At 45.4% G+C, this 23,758-nt stretch overlaps 1 long non-coding RNA gene across 1 annotated transcript in view; it reads right to left on the reverse strand.

Moving 5' to 3' along the window:
• Nucleotides 1-23,758, reverse strand: part of LOC141126700 (uncharacterized) — a 107,076-nt gene that overhangs the window by 58,981 nt on the left and 24,337 nt on the right. Inside the window, exon 2 of the long non-coding RNA XR_012241438.1 lies at nt 13,180-14,363. This is a non-coding gene — a long non-coding RNA (uncharacterized lncRNA). The remainder of the gene's footprint in view (nt 1-13,179; nt 14,364-23,758) is intronic.

Genomic DNA, 23,758 nt, shown 5'->3' on the forward strand with positions numbered 1-23,758 from the left:
AACCATAGCCAGAATACAATCCGGAGGAATCACAGGAACTGGTACCGACTTCAACTTGGAAGTGGAGGAAAATTGTTGTGACAAGGTGTCAGCCCTTACATTCTTAGTACCGGGTAAGAATGAGACAATGTAATTGAAACTTGACAAGAAAAGAGCCCATCGTGCCCTTCTGGGAAAGAGGCTGTAACGACACCCTGAATATAAAAGGGGTTAAAGCCGTTTAGGACTTTCCATTTCCGAACACAAAGGCAGCTACCGAACACTCCAATCAGCCGAACAAGAAACCCATACGAATAATTCTTCCCCCCAAGTACGAGACGAGGCTCTGTACGGAGGGTCAAACAGGAATCAGACTCTTTATTAAAACCAAAATTACAAGTCTTTATATAGAGTTAAACAGGAGGTTCCCCCCTCCTGCTCATATTACTCTAATAATACAACTGTAACCAGAAACCTAATTAACAGCTAGTTTGCTAAATCATTTACCCAGACTAGGTGACTCAGAGACGTGACCGTTAGGACAGACTTGTGGTCACCGAGCTTCACACATTAGTATAAACACAGGACACCTTCTCTCAATAGCAGGAGCTAATTACAATTAACAATAAAAACAGTGATCTCCCCCCTCCTCAGTCTAGTAGGCAACAAACTATAGTAGGAGTAGACTGTCTGGCTCCTACCCAGTTCTAGAGGCCAATGTGATCAACTCTCCCAACATGTTGAGTTCAGAATCAAACAAACCAAGAATAGTCTTTACATATATCCTGGGAGATATTGTGGATAAATATTACTGTCCCATTTTAAGTAATCCAATCATATTCTCAGGGTTCATTCTTTTCTTGGTCACCCTGCGCCCAACAGTGATCCCCGTCACATGGCTCCCTCCTTGTGGGACACTCCGGCAGACCCGGCTTGATCTTTCTCGGGTCAACTTGGGTATATCTGGAACTAGGAGGCCGGATCGACGTCTGTTTGCCGGGACAACCCATCAGCATTACCATTTAGCTTTCCTGGGTCAGTAGCTGGTGGTGAAATTGTAAGGTTGCAGGGCTAAGCTCCACCGCAGAAACCTGCCATTGTCTCGTGAGACCCGGTTAAGCCAGACCAATGGGTTGTGGTAGGTGACTAATGAAAATTCCTGTCCGTACAAATAAGGGTTCAACTTTTTAAGGGCCCAGACCAGGGCCAAGCACTCCTTCTCCACTACCGCATAGCTCACTTCCCAGGGTAAAATATTTATGCTCAGGTATGCGACAGGGTGTTCTCCTCCATCCTCCCTGATTTGGCTCAGCACAGCCCCCCAGTCCAAACATAGAAGCATCTGTGTGGACAAGGAAACGCTTGTTAGGTACTGGGGCAGCCAAGACAGGGGCATTTAAAAGTGCTTGCTTGAGGGCTAGAAACACGGCTTTACAAGCTGGAGACCACAGGACCTGTCTAGGTAAATTCTTTTTCGTCAGGTCAGTCAGGGGCTTGGCCATAGCACTGTGATCAGAGACAAAACGTCGGTAGTACCCTGCAGTCCCCAAGAAGGCTAATACCTGGGTCTTAGTACGTGGTGTGGGCCAGTTAGCTACTGCCTCTACCTTGGCTGGCTCTGGTCTGTGGTTCCCACACCCTACTCGGTGTCCCAGGTACTGCACCTCCGCCATACCTAGATGGCACTTGTCTGGTTTCAAGGTCAGGCCTGTGGCCCGAATCTTGTCCAGAACCACCCCTACGTGAACCAGGTGCTCCTCTCACAACCCACTGTAGATCGCAATGTCATCCAGGTATGCACATGCAAAATCCTGAAAGCCATCGAGGAGCCTATCCACCATATGTTGGAAGGTAGCCTGGGCATTTTTCATCCCGAATGGCATGACCTATGACTGGTACAGGCCAAACGGGGTAACAAATGCCGAATTGGGGATAGCATCCTCGGCCAGGGGAATCTGCCAATAGCCCTTACACAGGTCTATTGTAGTTAAATAACATCCCATGGCTATACAATCTAGCAGTACGTCTACCCTGGGCATCGGGTAGGCGTCAGTGGTGGTATTCTTATTGCATCACCTGTAGTCCACGCAGAAGTAGTTCTGTCTTTCTTAGGCACCAGGACTACAGGCGAGGCCTAAGGGCTGTCAGGGGGCTCAATGACTCCTAACAGAATCATCTCCTGTATCTCCTTCCGCATTCCTTCTCGGATTGCTTCAGGATACGGTAGGGGGGCTGTAGAAGGGGTGCTTGTCCAGGGGTCTCTACCTTACGCACAGCCAGGGTCGTGTAGCCCGGTTTTTGGGAGAAAGTCACCTGTTTCTCCCACAGAAGCCGCTTAGCCTGTTCCTTCTTTGTGGGGCTTAACCAGTCCCCTAGCTGTACGATGCTAATGAGGTCAGTCTGGGGGTCTCTTTCTAGTAAGTAAGTCAGGGAGGGGTAAACTTTCAGAGTCGTCCGCAGCAGGGGCACATACTGCAGCAACATCCTCCTGCCGTTCCTGATACTCCTTCAGCATGTTCACATGAAAGGTTCGCTGGATTCTTTCATCTGCACAGCTGGCAATAACATAGGTAGTATCACATACCAGGGCTACTACTTTATACGAGCCCTGCCAAGATGCCTGCATCTTGACGGTCTTCACAGGCTTGAGCACTAAGACCTTCTGCCCAACCTGGAAGATACGCTGTCGGGCCCCCCGATTATACCATCTCTTTTGTCTCCCCTGGGCTGCAAGGAGATTCTCCCTTACCATCAGAGACAGTTGTTCCATGCAGTCCAAAACATGCAGTCCAACAGCTATGCAGTAAAAGGGCTCCCCAATAATAGACATGGACATAAGTCTGGCCTTAGGGTGGTCCCCCGCTTACCCACCCGTTTACATCTGTCACACGTTTTGCAGTACTGTCACACATCCTGGTTAAAATTGGGCCAGAAGAAATTCTGAATAATTCTATGGGCTGTGTGATGAGACCTTAGATGTCCTGCTAGTGGTACATCATGCCCGAGTCGCAGAATCTCCAGCTTTCTTAGGTACCACCAGCTGTGGTTTCTGCGAAGGGGCTTTACTTCTTACTTCTAGGGGATGGCTTAGGGATCCTATACAGTCTACCCCCCACCCATTGATAAAGCTGCCAATCTATTCCCTTTTCCTGAGTATCTGCCTTACCCCTATACTTGTGTAAGGCCGGGTCCTCCCGGGTTTCCATCCCGAATGCCTCTGGGGTATCCCAGCCTAGGGGAGCCTGATCTAAGGTACATGTCGGGGAAGATAGTCTTACCTGGGTCTCAGCAGCAAGCGGGCCGGTTCCAACAGCATGGGTCTGGGCACGGGTAGTCACTGGGTTGGCTTCAGCGTGGCCCATCGGGGCGTAAGCAGAAACAAGGGGTGTCAAATCATTCCCCAGTAGTACATCCACTGGCAAATCCTTCATCACCCCCACATTCATGTGTCCCGAAACAACCCCCAATCCAGGTGAACACAGGCAACGGGTAGCGGGAAGATGGTGCCTCCTGCTAACCTTACGGCTACAGTGTCTCCGGTGTGTTGACTCTCTGGGATGAGGTTCTTCTGTAGTGGGGTCATGGTGGCGCCAGTATCACGTAGGCCATTGGCTACCTTTCCTTTAACCCGGACAGTCTGCCCGAGTTGCTGCATGTTGTCCTGGTTAGCTGCTTGTACTGTATCAGACAAATACTGTACTGGTGACCCCACAATAGGGATAAAACTTTTTCGCAGAAGAGAGTTTAATAAGACTCGTGGCCACTCATTACAATTAGAAGAAAAGAGGTTTAACCTTAAACTACGTAGAGGGTTCTTTACTGTAAGAGCGGCAAGGATGTGGAATTCCTTCCACACGCGGTGGTCTCAGCGGGGAGCATTGATAGCTTCAAGAAACTAATAGATAATCACCTGAATGACCGTAACATACAGGGATATGTAATGTAATACTGACACATAATCACACACATAGGTTGGACTTGATGGACTTGTGTCTTTTTTCAACCTCACCTACTATGTAGCTATGTATATATGTAGCCTCGTGCAGGACACCCCAATGTTCTTCCTCCTCAATGCAGTGAGCCTCAGGCATTGATGTGCGGGATTTCCCCCTGCTGGCTTTCTCTATGACTGGGACTGCCTGGCTGAATTCAATGGACAGTCTAGCCCTAGCTGTTTACACCCGAAACGCCTGATGGGTTGTGAGTAGTCCTGGGAGTTGAACCTGGGCTGCTGAGAATAAGTGGCCGCTGGAGGTGGTGCTGTAGGGCAGTATGACTGTGGTTGGTAAGCGCCAGCTGGAGGGGATGCCGCTGATCGATAATCCACCCGAGCTGTTGTCTTGACCACAGGGTTATCCAGTTTGTGAGCATCTGTGTATTCGTCCGCCAGGCGAGCTGCTTCAGGCAAGGTGAAAGGTTTTCAGTCCCGGACCCACTCTCTGACTTCTGGGGACAGCTTGTCAAAGAAATGCTCCAGCAGGAACAGCTGCAGCACCTCTTCCCTGGATACTGCTTGGCATCCAGCGACCCAGTGGGATGCCGTGCGGTGTAGGTGGCATGCCCACTCGGTATATGAGTCTCCAGTCTGTTTGCTCGTCTCTCGGAACCGCCTCCGGTGTGACGGCATACCTGGCCAAAAGTGCTTCTTTTACCAGCCCATAGTTCATAATCTCCTTGTCTGGGATGGTCCTGAACACTTCACTGGCCCGGCCGGAAAATTTCCCAGGCAAAATGGTAACCCATTCCTCTGTGGGCACCTGATGTAGGGCACATTGCCGTTAAAAATCGGCAAGGTACTCATCAATCTCCCCTTCTGTTTAGATGAAATTTTTAAAAGCAGCAAAATGTACCTTTCTCCTTTCAGTTGGTGCTGCTGTGACTCCTGCTGCTGCAGCACCTTTTTGCTGTAGCCAATTTGTCTCCACAGCCACTATAACTCGGTCTATGATCTCTGCTGTAGGTTTAGGGCAATAATGTGCCAGTCTTATGTTAACAGCACGATCAAAACTTGCCTCATCGGGTGTCCTGTCTGTTACGCTGGGCCTTTTGGTTATGTTGGGTCTTTCGGCTCTATCCATTTCGACTAGTTCTGAAAAAATGTCCCTCTTCTTACAGTTGTTGGCCGGTCGGCCCCGGTTCTCCAGTAAGTCCTTGAGGGTAGAGTGCTTTAGCCGTTCATACTGTGCTTCCATTGGCCTGTGTCCTCTTGTAGCTGTCCTTCTGGGCTGTGGGAATCATCCCGCTGCTTGCCACCAATTGTAACGACACCCCGAATATGAATGGGGTTAAAGACGTTTAGGACATTCCATTTCCGAACACAAAGGCAGCTGCCGAACACTCCAATCAGCTGAACAAGAAACCCATACGAATAATTCTTCCCCCCCAAGTACAAGATGAGGCTCTGTACGGAGGGTCAAACAGGAATCAGACTCTTTGTTAGGACCAAAATTACAAGTCTTTATATAGAGTTAAAGAGGAGGTTTCCCCCCTCCTGCTCATATTACTCTAACAATACAACTGTAACCAGAAACCTAATTAACATGAGCCAGTTTACTAGATCATTTACCCAGATTAGGTGACTTAGAAACATGAATTTAGGACAGACTTGTGGTCACCGAGCTTTACATATTAGTATAAACACAGGACACCTTCTCACAATAGCAGGGGCTAATTACAATTAACAATACAAACATTATCCCCCCCTCCTCAGCCTAGTAGGCAACAAACTATAGTAGGAGTAGACTGTCTGACTCCTACCCAGTTCTAGAGGCCAATGTGATCAACTCTCCCAACTAACATGTTGAGTTCAGAATCAAACAGACCAAGAATATATCCTGGGAGATAGTGTGGATAAATATTACTGTCCCATTTTAAGTAATCCAATCATATTCTCGGGGTTCATTCTTTTCTTGGTCACCCTGCGCCCAACAGTGACTCCTGTCACAGAGGCATTTAGCCTCAGACAAGAATGTGAGATTCTTATGGTCAGTAAGAATGAGAACCGGAACAGTGGTACTTTCGAGGAGATGTCTCCATTCTTTCATGGCTAAAATGATCGCCAACAGCTCTCTGTCACCAATCTCGTAATTGCAATCTGCAGGTGACAATTCCTTGGAAAAGTAGCCACAAGGATGCATAGCGCTCTCAGAGGTAGGACGTTAAGACAGAAGGGCGCCAACACCAGTCTCAGCAGCATCAACCTCAAGGATAAAAGGTAACGTAGGATCAGGATGTGCCAACACAGGAGCAGAAACAAAGGCAGCCTTGAGACTTTCAAAGGCCTTAATGGACTCCGGAGACCAACTCTGTGGGTTACCGTCCTTTCTGGTCATATCAGTCAGGGACTTGACCAGAGATGAGAAGTTACGAATAAACTTACGATAATAGTTGGCAAGGCCCAGGAAATGCTGCAGAGGACATAAACCCACAGGTCGGGGCCACTGTAGAACTGCCGAAAGTTTCTCTGGGTCCATGGAAAAACCAGCAGTGGAAATGACAGAACCCAGGAATTTAACCTGTTCACAATGGAACTCGCACTTCTCCAGTTTACAATAGAGATTGTTCTCTCTTAGTTTCTAAGGCACACGACAGACATCTGTGTGGTGGCTCTCCAGGGACTTGGAAAATATGAGGATATCATCAAGATAAACCACCACACACAACTGCAACAAATCTTGGAGGACATCGTTAATAAAAACTGCCGGGGCTTTACAAAGGAAAAAAGGCATTACGAGGTACTCATAATGGCCTGTTCTGGTATTAAACACAGTATTCCACTTGTCGCCCTCCTTAATCCTCACAAAATTGTATGCCCCTCTCAAATCAAGCTTCGTGAAAACCGTTGCTCCTTTGAGGCGGTCAAATAATTCCGTTATCAACGGAATCGGATAGGCATTCTTAATCGTGAAACGATTGAGACCCCTATAATCAATACAAGATCTCAGTTCACCACTCTTCTTCTTCACAAAGAAGAAACCAGCATCAGCAGGAGACCAGGATTTGCGGATGAAACCTTGAAAAAGTGCATCTGCAACATACTCCTCCATGGCCTTATCCTCCAGGACCGACAAAGGGTAAACCCGGCCACGAGGGGGTATGGCACCAGGTTGAAGGTCAATTGCGCAATTATGCGGCTGGTATGGAGGCAAACTACCGGCTTTACCTTTGTCAAAGACATCGCTAAAATGGCGGTACTCCTCTGTCAGGGAGGAGAGTGAAGAGGTGCACAGGACCTTGGCTACGTTCTGGAAGCATGTCTCACTGCATTGTGGTGACCAGGAGAGAACCTCAGCATGGAGCCAATCAAAAGAGGGGTTGTGCCTCTGTAACCAAGGATAACCAATAACCAGCGGAAACTTAGGTGAGGAAATAACTTGGAATTGGATTATCTCACAATGAAGAGCCCCTACGGCCATGGACAAAGGAACCATCTCATGAGTCACATGGGAAGGCTGTAGAGGTCTCCCATCAAGAGCCTCAATGGCAAGTGGAGTGTCACGCAGCTGCAACGGAATTGAGTGCTTCAATACAAATGCAGCATCAATGAACAGGCCTGCAGCCCCAGAGTCGATTAGAGCCTGTACCTCGACGGACGACTCAGCCCAAGAAAGGGTAACCGGGACCAGGGGCTTATCCTCCTGGATAACTGGGGACAAAACAATGCCACCTAAGGTTTGTCCATGACAGGACCTCAAGGTTCGGGCATTCCCTGGACGGGTAGGACAAGACTTTAAAACGTTACTTGCCTGGCCACAATAAAGGCACAATTTCTCCCTCCTCCTAAAGGTTCCCTCATCCGCAGAGAGACGCATGAAGCCCAAGTGCATGGCTTCACCTTCACTGACCGACTCGGTACCAGGAGGCATGGGAGGTGAGGGAGGCACAGGTGGGACTGCAAAGCTCGGAGACAAAAGTACAGGAGTCTTCCGCAAGCGCTCCTTAAAAGAGAGTCTTTCTCTGAGTCTGGAGTCAATGAGGATAGCAAATGTGATCAACTTCTCCAGCTTAGTGGGTATATCTCAGGCTGCTATGTCATCCTTGATGGTATCCGAGAGACCATGGGAAAAAGCAGCCACGAGGGCCCCATTGTTCCAAGCAACCTCTGCTGCCAGAGTATGGAATTCAATGGCGTAGTCAGCAACAGTTCTCGTACTCTGTTTGATGGACATGAAGCACTTGGCAGCAGAAGCTGAGCGTGCGGGAACGTCAAATACCCTTTTAAACAAAGCCACATACTCAGGGTAGCTCAAGACAACAGGTTTTTGCGTCTCCCATAGAGGGTTTGCCCAGGCCAAGGCTCTCTCAGAAAGCAAATATTTCACAAAACCTACTTTGCTTCTGTCCGTGGGAAATGCCTGGGGCAGCATCTCAAAGTGTATCTCAGGCTGGTTGAGAAACCCTCTGAATTGGACTGGATCGCCCCCAAATCGCTGGGGAAGCGGAGCGGAACCAGACATACCTCTTATAGAGGTAATACTCAAGGCGGGTGCCTGCACAGAGACTGAAGCAGCAGCAGGGTGGGCCTGCAGCATAGGTTGTACCGGGGAGGCCACAGTGGGAGATTCCAGGTGAACCGTAGCATTTGTAACGCCATGGCAAACTGATCCATGCGGTGATCCAGTTCATCCAATCTGGAAAAAATATTACCAAGTGGATTGACTGCATCTTCTGAATTCATGGCCTTCGTCTACTATCAGAAACCATGAAATCAGGCCGAGACAGAAGTACAGTTAAATCGCACTTGTTAATAATAAAAGTAAAAAGAACAAACATAGTCAAAACATAGCCAAAGTTCAGTAACTGGAACAGATAGTCAGCCAAGCCAGAAATCAGGGATCAATGTAGTGGAACAGCAAGCAGGATCTGGATCCAGAAGGGATGTTAGCAAAGCAAGTCTTGAACAGGATTGCAGGAGAGCGTCTCAGTTTCATGTGATGTTGACCAAGGCGAAGGCAGAGCTCTTCTGGACTGGACGGCTTAAGTAGGCAGGACTGATGAGCAGGATATCATCAACAGCTGCGTAACTGCGGAGAGATAGGAGCTGGCAATTAGCCGAAAGCTGAGCAGCCAGCTCAGAGAAGGAAGGGCTGAGCACAGCCCTGACATGTTGAATGTTTGAAGGGGAGCCTTATTGAAGCGCCCATGTTGGCCAATGCTGATCCCTCCAAATCTTATGAACTACATGTGGATGCTAGCAGAGATGGGCTAGGGGGAATGTTATATCAGGAATCAGAAGGAAAGCTTCACCCAGTGGCCTATGTGAGTCACAGCCTCACTCCCCTGAGAAGAATTATCCGGTGCACAAGTTGGAGTTCCTGGCTCTTAAGTGGTGTCAGGTCACCTTGAGGCTAGGTGACAGATGCACACTGTTGGGATCAGGAGTGCACCGCAAGGTAGTGGACCCTACGGCTGACTGCTGCGGATGAGAGTCAAGGTGGTAAGGAAGGCAGGTCCACTGGAACACCAAGACGTATCCCACCGGGTTTAGAGCGTAAGATTCCCTAGGGCGTGGAGTCTAAGAGCCAGCAGGTGTTCACCAGAGCCTCTAGTGGTGAGGATGGACTGGGCTGCAACTGGCTCCAGGTCACGACCCCCAGGGTCGCCCAGCTCTTGCCCACAGTAGGCAACAGGAGGATAAGGATAGTAAGGGAATAAGCCAAGGTCGGGGCCACAAGCAGACAAGGAGAACAGAGTTCACGCCAACGGTTCAGGGTCACAGGCAAACAGGGATTGTCGGGGACATGCGGTCAAGGTCACGAGCAGACAGGAATAGTTGAGAACATGCCAAGGTCGGTAACAGAAATAAACGTAGAGCACACGGCAAGCAGGAACAGGAAGCCAAACACACAAAGGATAAACAATGGTTGATCAGCACTGCTAGCTTGCAGTGCACAGGTTAATATAGGGTTCCCTGATAGGGCCTGGGGTGGGGCCATGTTTAGAGGAGAGGTTATAAAACCTGCCAGGTGTGAGTGGCTGGCCTCTTAGTCTGAAAACATGAGGAGCAGGTAAGCTGACAGAGAAAAATTACTGCATAACCATGACAAGTGGGCTGTGGTACACAAGCTAAGAGACTACCTATATGGGGCCACATTCATGGTTAAAATGGATAATAATCCTCTGACTTAATTGCAGTCTACTGTCAAACTGCCATTGCCACTGGACTTTGGTGGTTGGCCGCCTTGTCTGAGTTTTGATTCAGTTTAAAAAATACCAGCCAGGGGTGGGAAACCGAGAGGCTGATGGCCTTTCCCGAAGACCTTACGCCACTGATACTGGCTGGATCCATTTGCCTCTAGAGGGAGTACTTGCCGTATGCCAAGGAGTAGAGGATAGGCATAAGGGGGCAACAGGAGCCGAAGCTGTTGGGGTCACTCACACTGGAGTGCTAAATTAGTACATAAAGAATGATAACAAATGCAGTTGGAAGACGGAGTAATATACCGAAAAGGCCCATCTGAGGAACCATAGGGTGATCGCCAACTATTCTTCCCTGAGAAATACCGACTAGTAGTGTTGGCTGCTCTCCATGATGACCATGGCCATTTAGGTCCAGATAGAACCCTATAGCTTGTTAGGGACCGATTTTATTGGCCGTACATGAGGGCTGAAGTAGAAAACTACTGTCACTCTTGCATCCGGGGCATTCAAAGAAAGACTTTGCCAGGCAGGGCAGCCCCAATGGGCCATCTACAGAGTCAGGGACCAATAGAATTGATGAGCATTGATTTCTTGTGTTTGGAACCTGACCTGAGTGGGCGGAGTAATGTCTTGGTTGTGACAGATCATTTTAATCGTTATGCTCAGGCTTTCCCAACCAGGGACCAGCAAGCTAGTACTGTAGCAAAGACCCTAGTGGAGAAGTTCTTCATCTGTTATGGGCTGCCTCAGCTTCTACATTCGGATCAAGGTCGGGACTTTGAGAGCAAGCTAATCCAAAGATTGTGTGAACGTTTGAATTTTCAAAAAACAAGAACCACTCCTTACCATCCCCAAGGGGACCCACAACCTGAGCGTTTTAACCATACTCTGTTGAACATGCTAGGAACCCTTCCTTTTGGAGAAGAAACAACATTGGGGGGAACAACATCACTGCAGTGGTTCATGCTCACAATAGCACAGCAAATGACTCTACTGTACTGGGCACTCCCCTTACTGGTTGATGTTTGGAAGGAAATCTCGCTTGCCAGTGGATCTGGCTTTTGGAAAGTCATTAGATCACACATCTCTTACTGAGGGTACGTCGACAGACTTTAAAAAAACTAAAAGACTGCTTATGAGAAAGCTAAGGAAGCATCTACTGCCAGGAAACAGAGAAACAAGAAAAACTTTGATCATAAAGTAAAAGGGTTCAAGATCTGCAACCTGGAGATCGTGTACTGTTGCGCAACCTAGGGGTGGCGGGAAAGCAAAAGCTGGCTGACCGATGGTGCCTACAGCCCTATATTATTTGCAAACGCTTACCTGGGCTTCCCGTGTATCAGATCTGCCCTGAAGGAAAGATTGGACCCCTAAAAACTTGGCTTCAAAACTATTTGCTGCCTATATCTAAAGCTATCTGAGTGCTCCCACCTCCTTGCTCAGAAACCAGAAACCAACAATCAGTCTCCTACGCTAAGATTGAGGATTCATTGGGGTCGTGAACCCATACCTCAAGAGGAGGAGAGTGATGAGGAAGAACTAACCCTTGACTGGCTATGGGTTCCCTCATCTGAGGACGACCCTACCTGGAGAAAACAGTAATGAAACATCCCCCTGGAGGAAGACCAGACTTTCGCTGTCTGAAGATGAAGTGCCTGTGCTCATCCCTGCAAGAGAGAACGAGGAAGTTAAGATGGAGTCAAATGACCGCTTAGAGGCATTTGATGCTGTAGAAAATCCTGCACCTCCTAATAATGAAATAGTGGGAATGTTCCTGAAACCCTGGAGGAGCCAGAACCTGAGACAAAATCCAGATGTAGTTTTTGGGGAACAAATCATGAGCCATTGGAAAGTATATATTCTAGGTTGAGACAGAAGATCTGCCCTCCTAAAAAACTGACTTATGATACCTTTGGGGAAAATTCTGAGAATTTATTACTACCGCTCAACATTCTAGTCAAGCACTTGCATCCTTTATCGAACCTTTGATAGAGAATGACCTTGATCTGTCTCCTGACACTACTGGGTGAGCCACTAATTTACTACTGGCCTGCCACCAAGATGATATGACCCTGCCTGATAATGTATATAGTTTATTGTTAGAAAACCCTTTTCTAGGTCAATTGTTGACTGTTGCAGCTTTTGGTTTGTAAAATAACTAACTGTTTACTTTTCTTGTGGTACAATAAAGTGATTTCACAGGTTGTGTTCTGTCTTCGGGGACCAAAGACTTTCAAGTTGGGGGAGGATGTAGCCACTGTGGATTACTGTTACTTTAATATGCAGACAACCCCCTGTATTCTTCGTCTATTCCAGTGTTCCCCTAATAATTGTCATGATATCAGTGAGCCACACGGGAAGGATTGGGGGACTAGTAGTCTTTTGGATTAGCTATTCGCATATTGTGATAGTACCCTTGGACTACACATCCCATAGATCCTTCTGCAACATGAACGGACCTCTGGGAGGGACTTCAAAAGACCTGGCAGATCTGCCCGCGCTCTCTCCTCCCTGGGTCTGATGGTGTGAGCACTTCTCTGCTGCTGAGAGAGAGGGCTGCGGCCAACCACGTGGTGATCGAGTGACTCCAGCCCGGCCCCGGAGGGCCCAACTCTGCTTGCTGTTCGTCAGACATCCACGCGGCAAGAAAAAGGTGTTTTTTTTCTAAATTTACCATTTATAGCGCAAAAAACCCAGTGGAGATTAAATGCCACCAAAAGAAAGCTCTATGTATGTGTAAAAAGAATAACTGTCATTCAAAGTGTGAGAGCACTTAAAGCTAAGGGTAGGAAGGGGGTAAAAGTGCCCAGTAGGCAAGTGGTAATCTAGGAATCTGTCAGGTAGGCAAAAAGATAAAGTTATAGCAACAGTAAGGAGATTGAACCCCTAGTAAAAAGCCCTCCTGCAACAGATTACATCTATGAGATTCAACAGTAAGGGAATTAGAGGCTGAGGGAGTATAAGAAACTTGACTTCATCAAATAATTCATTAAAATCATCAACAAATAAAAGAACGGTTAGCAATACAGCAGAAAACTTGTGGCCCAGGGTTAGACAAACCTATCTGTTCTCATATTCCTCCTGTATTTGGGAGTCTTAAGAGTCCTTTCTTGGTCACCGGTGGACTGGAGAAGCAGTAGTGACCCTGGTATACTCTGTGTTGATCTGGGGGTGGTGAGAAGATCTACAGCATTGTTGTTTGGGGAATTGCACATCCTCCTGGTCATCAAGACGTAAAGAGATCTTGTGAATGGGACCGAGTGGTATTCACAGTACCTTTATGGAACCTGGTTTAGAGGAATGTCCTGGCATTTGCAGAAATGGGAAAGGTCCTCCAGGACTCTCAAGAGGACCGTGCAGCCTGCTACAAGGCCAAAGTGGAATTTCCATGTGTAATGGATTCCTCAAGCCTGTAGAATATCCAGCAGGAGTTGGAGGTCTTTTCGGTGTTGCAGAGTCATGGGGGACAAATCCTGGTAGATCTTGATGTCAGCATTTTCATGAGAGTTGGATCTGATTACATGGTTTCCTGAGGATATCTTCTTTAAAGCAAAAGCTGGGCAAGCAGCACAGTCTGTCTAAAAGATTACTGAAGATGGCCATGACAGCTTGCCGCAGTTGATTTTGTTCCACCGTTTCTGGGAGGACAAGGACTCACAGATTGTTGCAATGCCCGCGGTTATCCAGGTCTTCTAGATGTCTATGTAGATCCCGCAGTTGCAGGGTATGAGCATCCTGGACAGTAAAGAGCTTATGTATGTGAGCTTCCTGGTGTGTGGTCATCATAAAAACTTCATGTACTCTATCTGCTATGGCTTGTATGTCATGGTGGAGGTCCATAATAGCTGCTGAGATAGGGTGTCCTTTATGTCAGCTGCCACGCTGTGCAGGTTGCTCAGGCTAGGAGAGTGCTTGGAGGCAGGGAACGATTGAGGAGGTGAGCCTTTAGCTGGCACAGCTGTATTCTGGCTCTGTGTACGGGCCGCGTATGTGGAAGTTTCCGAGGATGCCGCCATGTTAGAGGGCTGGGTGGGGAAGATCTCTGGATTTTGGTGGCTAAGCTGCATGCCCTGGTCCACCCAGCTGCTGCAGGATGAGTTCCACATATGTATACCTGCTTGGGTCTCGAAAGGAGTAGAAGAGAATTCCTCTGTCGGCCGGAGCTCAGGTCTAAGTGGCCATTTGGGTCTTCGGTCAGGCCACGCCCTGACTCATTCATTCCTATTGGATTTACACTTTCTGTCCTGCAATATAAAAATATAATTTTATCAGAAAAATATATATATTTTTAGGAAGTATATCTTGGAAATGAAGAAATATAATTCTGACTAAATCATGACTAAAAGTGTGCTGAATATGAAATAAAAGAATAAACCAACTTTATTAGCTCAGTTACACTTTATAATATATATTTTATATTTTCAGACTGAAGTAACTATTATTCCCTTCTTTGTTCTGTAGTGTAAATCGGTCGCAGTCGATGTGTATAAAGTTGCGGTGATTGCGTCTCCTCCTGAGCAGAGCTGCCGGTGACTGAGAAGATATGATGTGTGACATGAATTGTTCTCTGGAGTTCTGTGCCTGTTACCTGCTGATACTCCTCCTTCCCATCACCTACTATGGAGTAGTACTGACCCGGAGCTCAGCGCCTGGTTGTATAATGAATATGGTAAAACCAATATTTGAGTATAAATATTACCAGGAGGGAGATTTCATTATCGGAGGATTAATTTCTGCTCACTTGAGGAGCAAGAATCAGGAAGATTTGAACAAACCCTATTTTGATGAATCTGGCTCACCTAAAGCCTATTCTTTTTGTGATCAGTAAGTTTTGTTTTATCATCTTTGCTCTCTCTGTATAACCCAAAAAAGAGAAAATATAACAGTTTATCTTCATTTTTACTGTAATATTTTATGAAAGTTTGCAAATGTTTCTACTGTTGTTTTATATTTTCTCATTATTAGACTCAAGTCTTTATACCACCAATATACAAATACTACTAAACAAAGAAAATAATCTGTGCTTTGTGTTGTGATCTAAAATCAGTGATGAATGATTAATAAACAGCTGCACTCATTGTATTGTACATCCAAATACTAAAACATAACCATCAAAAGAAAATGGTGTTGCTCTGTGAATATACTCAAACAAGCATATACAGGTACCCCTCACTTAACGACCAGGTTCCGTTCCAACGACCAGGTCATTAAACTAATTGGTTGTTAAACGAGGAATCACAAGTAATCAATATTTACAGCATTCTTAACTACTGTACTGTACTGTATTATATTGTATTGTGAAAAAAAAAGGTCTAAACATAAAACTGCAGCTCAATGACGTTGTTTTAATTTGCATAAGTACAGAACAAACAGGAAAATTCTGTACTGTACAATACAATGATGTATATAGGTGACGTTAGAGGGGGGAGAGCTGGTCGTAAGTCCGAATGGTCGTTAAATGACGAGTATCTGTATTCAAATAATCAGAATCATATAGAGCTCATACACTGATGAGAAAAAAGTGTTATAAGTTCAAAAAAGGAAACTCATCCATATATACATGTAAAGGTGTAAACATGTGCATTCATCAATAATAATAATCAATAAAGTGCCAGGTGAGGTATACAGATTGAATATTTTCAATTAACCACTTCTGGACCAAGCCTATATCTGACTCTTGTTGTTTACAAGTTATAATCAGTATTTTTTTTTGCTAGAAAATTACTTCAAACCCTCAGGCTGGGTTCACACATTGTGAATTGAAGCTCCTTTTTCACAGCTAATTGACAAAGTATTTCACGTCAGTTTTTGATCAGGATCGGGGCAGGATTACATCAGGATCAGGTTAGGATTACATCAGGATCAGGTTAGGATTATATCAGGATCAGGTTAGGATTACATCAGGATCAGGTTAGGATTACATCAGGATCAGGTCAGGATTACATCAGGATCAGGTTAGGATTACATCAGGATCAGGTCAGGATTACATCAGGATCAGGTTAGGATTACATCAGGATCAGGTCAGGATTACATCAGGATCAGGTTAGGATTACATCAGGATCAGGTTAGGATTACATCAGGATCAGGTTAGGATTACATCAGGATCGGGTCAGGATTTTATCCTGTTCACAACAGAATGCATCTGCGAATCAGATGCGTTCCCATAGACAATAATGTGCTTGCAATTCGCCCCTAAATGCCCAAAAAACGCACGCGTTTTTCGGCAATGCAGAGTGCGATTACAACGCACATATGTGAACCAACAAATCTTTCATTCATTCATTAATTCAAATGAACGTATTTTAAAATGTAATGCAAATTGGATGCTGTGTAAGCCACATCCAATTCGCATAGGTGTGAACTGGGCCTCAAACATTATATATCATTTTTTTAGCAAAGACCCTTGTGAATAACATGGCGGTTGTTGCAATATTTTTTGTCACTTGGTATTTGTGTCTTTCAAACCCATTTTTTTGGAAAAAATACACTTCACTGAATTAAAAAATAAGAAAACAGTAACGTTAGCCCAATTTTTTTGCATATTGTGAAAGATGATGTTACGCAGAGTAAATAGATACCCAACATGTTACGCTTTTACATTGCGCCCGCTCGTGGAACTACGGTACTTAAAAATCTCTATAGGTGTAGTTTAAAAATCGGTTACCAGTTTAGAGTTAGAGTCGGTTCACACTGAGGCAGCAAGACTTGCAGCGCGACTGCCTCTGGCGACTTGAACACGACTGCAGCGACGACTTGCAAAACGACTTCTATATAGAAGTCTATGCAAGTCGCCTGAATTCGCCCCCAAAGTCGTACAGGAACCTTTTTCTAAGTCGGAACGACTTGCGTCGCTCCGATTAGAACGGTTCCATTGTACAGAACGGGGCACGACTTGTCAGGCGGCTAAGTCACCCGACAAGTCGCCCCAGTGTGAACCGGCTCTTACAGAGGAGGTCTTTTATGAGAATTATTACTCTAACGATCGCAGAGATACCTCACATGTGTGATTTGAACACCGTTTACATTTGCGGGCGTGACTTAGGTATGCATTTTTTTTTGGTGCCCGAGAATGCGGGGACGGGGCGCTTACATATGTTTTTTTCTTATTTATTTTTTTATTTAATACTGTCCCTTTAAAAAAATACTGATCAATTTTATTACTGTCACAAGGAATGTAAACATCCCATGTGACAGAAATAAGTGGTGACAGGTCCTCTTTATGGGGGCATTGGGGGGTCTAAAATCCCTCCTTTGCACTTAAAAGTATTCAAAACACCTGCGTTTCCTAATACTGTCATTTTTTTTTAAATCTGCTCCATTTGCAACCAAGTAAAACAGAAGTGGCATTGTGATGTCCCCTCCGGGTTTTTGCATTAGAGACCCGATCAGAGCCGAATCCGGCTTCATTCAGGTCTCCAATCAGCCAGCGGATGTGCCGGTTGGTCGCTCGGGCCTGCTGGTGGGATGGGAGACCCGGGCAGAGCGGCAGAAGGAGGCGGGAGGCCTATCCCTTCCTGCGCCTTGCGATAACGGCTGAACGTTTGTTATCAATAGATAGCCGACCGCCCGCTCTAAAAAATGGTCTCGGGGTGAAGCCTGCAGCTGCATATCATCCCGGTACAACCACTTCAACACAATGACGTCCAGGTACATGATTTTGTGTGAAGTGGTTAAAGTGCCAACTAATCTGTGCAAAGCATAAAAAACCTCAAATAATGTCCATAGACAGAGGAATCCCAACTCCAAATACCGGGGGTGACACAGGTGCTCCACACGGCTTAATTACAGTCCAAAAGTTCTCCAAGTGATCCCTTGTCTGTTCTCCACCATATATAATAATGAATGGACGCTTACCAGATGAGGAGACCCCGAACGAGGTCCACACATTAGTGGGCAACAACCCCCCCCCCCCCACTGTAGGTATGCAGGTAACCCTTCCTTCACAACCCTGGGTTGGAGGACATAGCGGTGACGCCAGCGCGCCCGCCGGGAAGCTGGGTGATCATTTCTGAATGTATGATGTATTCATTTTATTTGTGAATGACTACAACTAAGAGGCTGCATTATCTTTATTATTATTATTATTATTATTTATTATTATTTATTATTATTATCTTTGGATGACACATCTATAATACAGGTCCTGTGAAGGGAGTGTTTCCTACATACCCACAGTGGGGGGTGTTGTCCACTAATGTGTGGCTAGACCTCGTTTGGGGTCTCCTCATCTGGTAAGCGTCCATTCATCATTATCTATGGTGGAGCACGGTTAAGGGATTACTTGGAGCACTTTTGGAATTGGGATTCCTCTGTCTATATGATTTACCAATTTTATGCTACATTTGAAGATTTGACATTCTGAATGAACATTATTTGAGGTTTTTATGCTTTGCACAGAATAACTGGCACTTTTATTAAAAATACTCAATCTGTATACCTCACCTGGCACTTTATTGAATATTATTATTGATGAATGCACATGTTTACACCTTTACATGTATATATGGATGAGTTTCCCTTTTTTGCACTTATAACACTTTGTTCTCATCAGTGTATGAACCTTCATAGATTTTGGTGTTTTAAAAATACACTATATTGTCAAAAGTATTGGGACACCTGTCTTTACACGCACATAAACCTTAACCACTTAAGGACCGGACCATTATGCTGCCTAAGGACCAGAGGACTTTTTCCAATTTGGCACTGCGTCGCTTTAACTGCTAATTGCGCGGTCATGCAATGCTGTACCCAAACAAAATTTGCGTCCTTTTCTTCCCACAAATAGAGCTTACTTTTGATCGTAATTTTCAGCTGCTTCTCCTGAGTACGGGGACTTTTTGGGAGCCTAGCCACATACGGGGCCCCGAAAACCAATCACTGCCTTCAGGATTTCTAAGGGCATAAATTTTTGATTTCACTCCTCACTACCTATCACAGTTTTGAAGGCCATAAAATGCCCAGACTGCACAAACCCCCCCCCCAAATGACCCCATTTTGGAAAGTAGACACCCCAAGCTATTTGCTGAGAGGCATGTTGAGTCCATGGAATATTTTATATTTTGACACAATTTGCGGGAAAGTGACAATTTTTTTTTTTTTTTGCACAAAGTTGTCACTTAATGATATATTGCTCAAACATGGCATGGGCATATGTGGAATTACACCCCAAAATACATTTAGCTGCTTCTCCTGAGTATGGGGATACCACATGTGTGGGACTTTTTGGGAGTCTAGCTTCATACGGGGCCCCGAAATCCAATCACCGCCTTCAGGATTTCTAAGGGCGTAAATTTTTGATTTCACTCCTCACTACCTATCACAGTTTCGAAGGCCATAAAATGCCAAGATAGCACAAAACCCCCCAAAATGACCCCATTTTGGAAAGTAGACACCCCAAGCTATTTGCTGAGAGGCATGGTGAGTATTTTGCAGCTCTCATTTGTTTTTGAAAATGAAGAAAGACAAGAAAATTTTTTTTTTTTTTCTTTTTTCAATTTTCAAAAGTTTGTGACAAAAAGTGAGGTCTGCAAAATATTCACTATACCTCCCAGCAAATAGCTTGGGGTGTCTACTTTCCAAAATGGGGTCATTTGGGGGGGGGGAGTTGTGCCATCTGGGCATTCCATGGCCTCCGAAACTGTGATAGGCAGTGAATAGTGAATTCAAAAATTTACGCCCTTAGAAAGCCTGAAGGCGGTGCTTGGTTTTCGGGGTCCCGTACGCGGCTAGGCTCCCAAAAAGTCTCACACATGTGGTATCCCCGTACTCAGGAGAAGCAACAGAATTTATTTTGGGGTGTAATTTCACATATTCCCATGGCATGTTTGAGCAATATATCATTTACTGACAACTTTGTGCATAAAAAAAAAAAATTGTCTTTTTCCCGCAACTTGTGTCACAATATAAAATATTCCATAGACTCGACATGCCTCTCAGCAAATAGCTTGGGGTGTCTACTTTTCAAAATGGGGTCATTTGGGGGGGGGTTTGAACTGTCCTGGCATTTTATGCACAATATTTAGAAGCTTATGTCACACATCACCCACTCTTCTAACCACTTGAAGACAAAGCCCTTTCTGACACTTTTTGTTTACATGAAAAAATTTTTTTTTTTTTTGCAAGAAAATTACTTTGAACCCCCAAACATTATATATTTTTTTAAAGCAAATGCCCTACAGATTAAAATGGTGGGTGTTTCATTTTTTTTTCACACAGTAATTGCGCAGCGATTTTTCAAACGCATTTTTTGGGGAAAAAACACACTTTTTAAAATTTTAATGCACTAAAACACACTATATTGCCCAAATGTTTGATGTAATAAAAAAGATGATCTTAGGCCGAGTACATGGATACCAAACATGACATGCTTTAAAATTGCGCACAAACTTGCAATGGCGACAAACTAAATACATTTTTAAAAGCCTTTAAAAGCCTTTACAGGTTACCACTTTAGATTTACAGAGGAGGTCTACTGCTAAAATTACTGCCCTCGATCTGACCTTCGCGGTGATACCTCACATGCATGGTGCAATTGCTGTTTACATTTGACGCCAGACCGACGCTTGCGTTCACCTTTGCGCGAGAGCAGGGGGGGACAGGGGTGATTTTTTTTTTCTTTATTATTTTTTTATTTTTTTTAATCTTATTTTTAAACTGTTCCTTTCATTTTTATGTTTTTTAATCATTTTTATTGTTATCTCAGGGAATGTAAATATCCCCTATGATAGCAATAGGTAGGGACAGGTACTCTTTTTTTAAAAAATTGGGGTCTATAAGACCCTAGATCTCTCCTCTGCCCTCAAAGCATCTGACCACACCAAGATCAGTGTGATAAAATGCTTTCCCAATTTCCCAATGGCGCTGTTTACATCCGGCAAAATCTAAGTCATGAAATGCTCGTAGCTTCCGGTTTCTTAGGCCATAGAGATGTTTGGAGCCATTCTGGTCTCTGATCAGCTCTATGGTTAGCTGGCTGAATCACCGGCTACATTTTCAGGTTCCCTGTTGGGACAGGAGAGCCAGAGAAAAACATGGAAGACGGTGGGGAGGGGGGGCATTCCATCCCACTGCTTGTAAAAGCAGTCTAGAGGCTAATTAGACGCTAGGATTACTTTTACATGAAAGCCGACCGCTGGCTGAAAAGAATGATACCAAGATGATACCTAAACTTGCAGGCATCATTCTGGTATAACCACTCAAAGTCCAGCAACATACCAGTACGTTGCTGGTCCTTGTTGGGCATACATTGTAAACTTTTTTTTCATGCAGCCTGTGGGCTGAACGAAAAAAAGATATTGATCGGTGGGTATGGCCACCATTAGAATACCTCCCTTCATCCACCCACTTCTAATGATGGGCATACAGGCACCGTTTATATATGCCGAAGCATGGGGGCATCCTCCCGCAAAAGGCAGGAGCAAATCGCTCCTCCACCCACTGCTGCCCCCACGCTTCGGCATATATGCTGAAGTATGTAACTGTGGTGGTGAAATCACCTCCGACAGCGCTGGAGTCACGGCTTTATGTATAGTGGGAGCAAACGCTGTTGCTGTCAAGATAAATAAATCCGCGCTGCAACTGAATGGCGTACCTGAAAACAAAAAAGTGGTTAACAATAAAAAAACAAAGTATAAAAAAATTGCATACCTATAAAGCAAACATGGTAAAAACATAACAATAAAACATTGCAGTATAGAATACAATAAAAAAGAGCAGAACAATAGAGAGAGAATAGAGAGAGAACAATAAAACAACAACTATTTTTGGTTTTTTTATTTTATATTTTTTTTTGTGTTTTTTTTTTTTTTTACTTTTTTTTGTTTTGTTTTTTTACACTTTTTTTTGTAACTTTAACTTTTTTAACTGGTACCAGGTTTGGGTCTCTCAAAATGCGATGGCATCTTGGGAGACCCTGTGAAAGTGTGTCCTAGTCTGTGCAGTGCTGTACCCTACGCTAATACTCCACTAATTATATGGTAGCGTTCAAAACATTCACCCATGCAAAGACCAGGATTGTCAGGACAGGAGGGACAATAATACCGGGTGTCACGCCTAAATCCGCGCTTGCTGCAGACATGACATCTTTTTTGGGGGGCTCGTTGGGTAGGGGTACTCTGGAGGACATATTGAAAATGCCTCTCATGCAGCCGGCTTACTGCATTTGCTTGGGGAAGGTGAGGTGGAGCACCGTCTGGATACAGAAGGGCTCCGACGATCTCTTCCTGGTATTTAAGGAAGGATCCAGTCCGTCCTGAAGCTCTGTATAGCACATAAGCATTCAGCAAAGACAATTGAAATAAATAAACAGACACTTTTTTGTACCAGCGTCTGGCCTTACGGGCAACTAGGTACGGCGCCAACAACTGGTCGTTGAGGTCCACCCCTCCCATATTTTGGTTTTATTCGTGGACACAGAGGGGTTTCTCCACAACACCAGTCGCCGTAGGAATTTGGACCGTCGTGTCTGCATGAAGGGAGGTAAGAACGAAAACATTCTTATTGTCCCTCCACTTCATAGCGAGCAAGTTATTACACTGCAAGCAGGCTCTCTCCCCCAGCCTAAGACGGGAATCTACAAGCCGCTGAGGAAATCCTCGGCGATTAAGTCGCACGGTGCCACATGCTCCAATCTGATGATCAAAAAGGTGGCTAAAAAGTGGCACGCTCGTGTAATAATTGTCCACGTACAAGTGGTACCCCTTTCCGAATAAGGGTGACACCAAATCCCACACTCCCACATCTTGCCAGCGCTTCCTATGTAGTCAGGGCAGTTTGTCGGCTCTACGTGACTATCTTTGCCCTCGTAAACCATAAAACTACATGTATAGCCTGTGGCCCTGTCACAGAGCTTATACATCTTGACCCCGTATCTGGCACGCTTGCTGGGAAGGTACTGTTTGAATGACAAGCGGACAGAAAATTTAATCAGGGACTCATCAACGCAGACAACTTGATGGGGAGTAAACAAGTCTGCAAAACGTTGGTTGAAGTGGTTTACGAGGGGCCGAATTTTGTAGAGCAGATCGTATCCAGGGTCTCCACGAGGACGACAGAGTTCATTGTCGTTGAAGTGCATGAACTGCAAAATCTGCTCGTATCGTGCCCTGGTCATGGAGACAGAGAACACGGGCATATGGTGAATTGGGTCAGTGGACCAATATGACCGCAACTCACTCTTTTTATTCAAGCACATGTTGAGGGAAAGGCCCAGAAAGGTCTTAAATTCAGAGACCGTATTTGGTCTCCAATCTCTGGCAAGGGAGGACTGGGGATTAGCGGCGATGTGTTGACCAGCGTATAAATTGTTTTGGTCCACAATAGATCTATAGAGATCTTCGATGAAAAACAGTGAATAAAAATCCAGTGGCGTAAAATCAACTGTTTCCACCTGAATTCCGGGTTGGCCAGTGAATGGGGGAGGTACGGGTGCTGCAGAAGTGGTGGGTTCCCAATTCGAATTGGCGAATGCAGCAGGAAGGGCACTATGGGCACGACGGGCCTGTGTTCGTCTTCTTGGTGGCAGCGGGACACTACTTGTGCTTGCCACCTCACCAGTTTGAACTGCACTTATGGGACTCGCCACGTCACCACGTGATACTGCAGTGCTGGATGTACGACCAGGGTGTACTAGGCCGCTGGT

The sequence above is a fragment of the Aquarana catesbeiana genome, linkage group LG02 (genome assembly GCF_042186555.1).
Source record: "Aquarana catesbeiana isolate 2022-GZ linkage group LG02, ASM4218655v1, whole genome shotgun sequence".
Taxonomy (NCBI): domain Eukaryota; kingdom Metazoa; phylum Chordata; class Amphibia; order Anura; family Ranidae; genus Aquarana; species Aquarana catesbeiana.